This window comes from Salvia hispanica, chromosome 5, assembly GCF_029641045.1.
Source record: "Salvia hispanica isolate PSC_SH4W2 chromosome 5, Shi_PSC_v1, whole genome shotgun sequence".
NCBI classification, from domain to species: Eukaryota; Viridiplantae; Streptophyta; class Magnoliopsida; order Lamiales; family Lamiaceae; genus Salvia; species Salvia hispanica.
Window position 1 is genome coordinate 9323449 of NC_142696.1, and position 3822 is coordinate 9327270.

At 38.5% G+C, this 3822-nt stretch overlaps 1 long non-coding RNA gene across 1 annotated transcript; it reads right to left on the reverse strand.

The window, feature by feature from the left end:
- Window positions 1–2409: 2409 nt before the first annotated feature.
- On the reverse strand, window positions 2410–3245 carry LOC148924328 (uncharacterized). Its single transcript, XR_016130205.1, has 2 exons — window positions 2938–3245; window positions 2410–2843 (listed from the first exon to the last, which is right to left on the reverse strand). It is a non-coding gene; the product is annotated as an uncharacterized LOC148924328 (long non-coding RNA).
- Window positions 3246–3822: the final 577 nt, after the last annotated feature.

The window sequence follows — 3822 nt, forward strand, 5'->3', positions numbered from 1 at the left end:
CAGGATGCATGCCAGATAAAAGGCTCGAGATGGAGAAGGAGGATAGCTGGGATGATCATTGACAAGGGCAAAAAGGTCAAAACGCGGGAGAAGTCTACCCTAAAAGCAAGGGCAAGCCTCCCTATAAAAGAAGCCACTTGGAGAGAGAGAAGGAGTTCGATCAACGCCCCTTTAGAGTTGGTTCCGTAGAGTTAAGTTCGAAGCTCTCAGTTCGCAGTTCGAAAATTACACTTAGTAGAATTCTCTCTAGAAGATCCATCCTTCAGCATTATCCCACCTCTCATTCCTCGCCACAGCCATGGTCACTTGACGTCCAGAGTTTGCCGGAGAAGTCATCAGTCCGTCGTTCCAGCCAGTTATCGTAGCAGTGTAGTAGTATCATCGCCCCGGAGTGGCACAAACAATCTTAATCGCTTTCTTAGTTTAAAGTTTACTTGTTCTCATCGTTAGTTATTTGCAAAAAACTCATCGCTGTTGCTCTTTGAAGTACTTGTTATTTTCCAACATTTACATTATGAAGTTTCTATTTCGCATGTCACTTTGGTTCGAGTTTGCTTCATTCTGCCTAGGAAAGTTAGATTTAGTTATTGCTTTCAATTTCTAAGTGTTTTCTTATCGGGAGTTGTTGATTCAAAAGTTGTAGCTATGTTTAGTCAAGTTTTCGTGCATGAGTTTCTTTTCTGCGCCGTGATCACCATCTTGCATGTCAGTCAGTAGAAGTAAAATTGCAGTTTTACCGTTTAATTTAAGTTTAAGCATTTTAATCGATGATCTTGGGTTTGAATTCATGAATCTGAAGTTTTAGTTATGGTGTCTGTGTTCATATGATTTTTGTCGAAACTTGGTGAGGAAGAAAACGTAAAAATCAACTTTATTGGACCACTTTTACTTTTAAGTTACTTTTGCTTTTGTTCCCTACTTTTCAGATGTACTATCCAGACCTGTCAGAAAGCTCCCAGCCATCAGATATACCTTGTTGTCTAAATTTCCCCTTTTAGTAACTAGCCACTTTCCATATGTCTCTGATACACCTTGTCCCCTATTTTCACGAACACTCCCACATGTCTGTTATTTTCCCGCCTACTAGTCAGTAGAGTACCACCTTTATTTCCCGTCTAGGTAAAATCTCAACCCAAGCGTAGTAGCTAACCAAAACACCCAGGAAAGTCACCACAGTTATCAAAACGTGTCCATCCTCGTGGGATTCGACCCTTACCTCCATTATACTAGCCAGTAGAAATGGGTTGAGGAAATTTGTTTGAAGCCAGGTCCCGGTTATCGTACCAACGACTCAGCTGGGTCGGGAATCACTTCCTGATCAGTTGGATACACTCAATTTTACATAGAAAAACTAGGGAAACAAACCTGACCCTTCCAAGTATAAATTTTGAGTTCAATGAAAATGGAATGTGCACATATTTTTATGGTACATAGAGGGTATTAACTTTATAATAAAATGTGAGTGAAGTGAGTGAGTGGAATATAAAGTTCACTGAAGAGCGAGATGTGAGAGTGTTGTACATGTGTTGTTATGTAAAATGGAACTTCCCCGATCCAGAGAATCCACTAGACACTGGGTCTAGGAACTCAAAGAATCATTGGGTTACCTGTCGTTGGGCACACAATCACTTCCTTCTCCTTTCAAAACCCTCAACCCACTATGCTAAAAAGGATTAGTACAGGGAAGCATGGATCAAATCCACAGATAAGTAAACATGCTATAGACCTGGAAACTATTTTTGGCTGCTGCCACGCAATTTTCTCGGGGTTGAGATTTAATTCCTTGACTCTGGAAATGAAACGTCCTATCCTAACAGCTAGATCTAGGCAGAACATGCATAATGGTGACCGAATGAGCCTTGAAATTACTACTAGACGAGGTAAACGGCTTCCTAAACTAACCTAGACACAGGAAAGAACAGCATGTGAGGACCATTTCCCTAAACGGCATAGTACGACGGGAAAAAGCTGCAGATTAACCAACTAAAGGACTAACTAACAGCGACATCATATTCTCTAACTTTTATCACGAAATAACAGATGAAAAACAGAGCAAAACAAGGATGGAAATAGGACAAACGAAATTAAACCAATTAACACAAAGAACCACTGAAACTAAAGCAGATCTATGATTACTAGACGAGGTAAACAAGTAAACAAAATTTAAATGTCACAACCATGCAAACATGACAGACAGATCCACACGCTGGATGCTTCATCCACTCCGGATCCAAGCCATCCACAAAAATTCAACACAATTCCCATCTCCGATCTCCGCAGATTCAACCAGATTCAACCGATCAACTACAAATCTCCATACAATTCAAACTCCACCTCAGATCAATCAACAATGTCCACCAAAAAAAACAAATAATGCAACAATAACATAACCGAAACCAAAGTAGCAAATTCCATAGCAAAATACGCAATATCCAACGAGAAAGTAGCAAAACACGACCGAGCCTCGAACAGCGAAGACTCGGGAAATCCGAAACACAAACAAAAGCAAATAAAGGATTGTATCTTCGTCTCCTTTGGAGACGGTGTTACACAACGACGGAACTGAAACGTGAACCCCTAAGATGATTCCCCTAAAAGTGTGTGTGAAGAGAAATGGAAAAGCTAAGCTAAGAGCTGATGATGCAAAAGGAGGACTACTTCATGTTGAATGCGTGCCCTTATTTATAGGGGGCAGAGCATCTAGATTCTTCCTATTGTTTCCCATTTTGCCCTCCTTGCGGATGCTCCTTCGTCTAGTAAACTCTTCCCTTTTTCTGCTCACTTTTCCCGCCAACTTCTTCCTCCAGGTAATCTTCTCTTTCTTCCTGGGGCTGGTTTTTTCTCTACACACGTGGCTTATAAAACTTTGTTAGACCCAGGAAATCGCAGAATTTATCCCATAACCAATGCTTGAAATTAGTCTTATCATTCACTTACCAAAATTAGTAAAAATGAAAAGGGACTTCTAATAAAGACCGAACTGAAAATGGCAAAATGGGACTTCTAATGGAGATGAGAGGAAGTAATAAATTATGATGAAATAAACTAAAAATACCTTGAGACGAAGATCGTATATTCATCACTGCAGATATTAATTAAGAAAAATACATGCACAATGCCCATAATTGTAAAACAGACAATATCGCTAGCGAATCAAGAATTATTGGTTGGATGAAAATTTTTTTGTGGCTTGAATAATTAAATCTAAACATACAAATCAAATTCAGAAAAAGTCGAAAGAGAATCACGAAGATATCATGCGTTTGATGCAAATCGTGTGAGAATAACAACATTACCATAACTGAATTGCGTACAAATCGATAAAAAAGTACCTTTCTCTATCTGTAATTTAGTATACTCAGTTGTCACGTGGCTTAATATCATGCGTTTGATTTGATGATGAAATCCTATGGTCCATAATGGATCTCGGTTCGGATATAAAAAGTGGTTCATATTTAATTTTTTTTATATATATATATATATATATATATATATATATATATATATGCGTTAAAATGACAACACTCTTAAAATGACACTGTGACACCACGCTAGACTGTAATATTATATATGCTAGACTGCAATAGTATAAACGCTAGACTGCAATCTATAGATTGCAGTCTAGCGTATTGGATATTGCAGTCGGGAAAAATTGCAGTCTAGTGTATTGGATATTGCAGTCCGTGAAAATTTACCCTTGAGCAATTTTTATGATTGCCACATGGCAGCTTATTATTCGTCCACATGTACAAATGATTGGCTAGGAATGGTGGTATGGTGTTACTTTAAGAGGTGTTGTCATTTTAACACAATCCTATATAT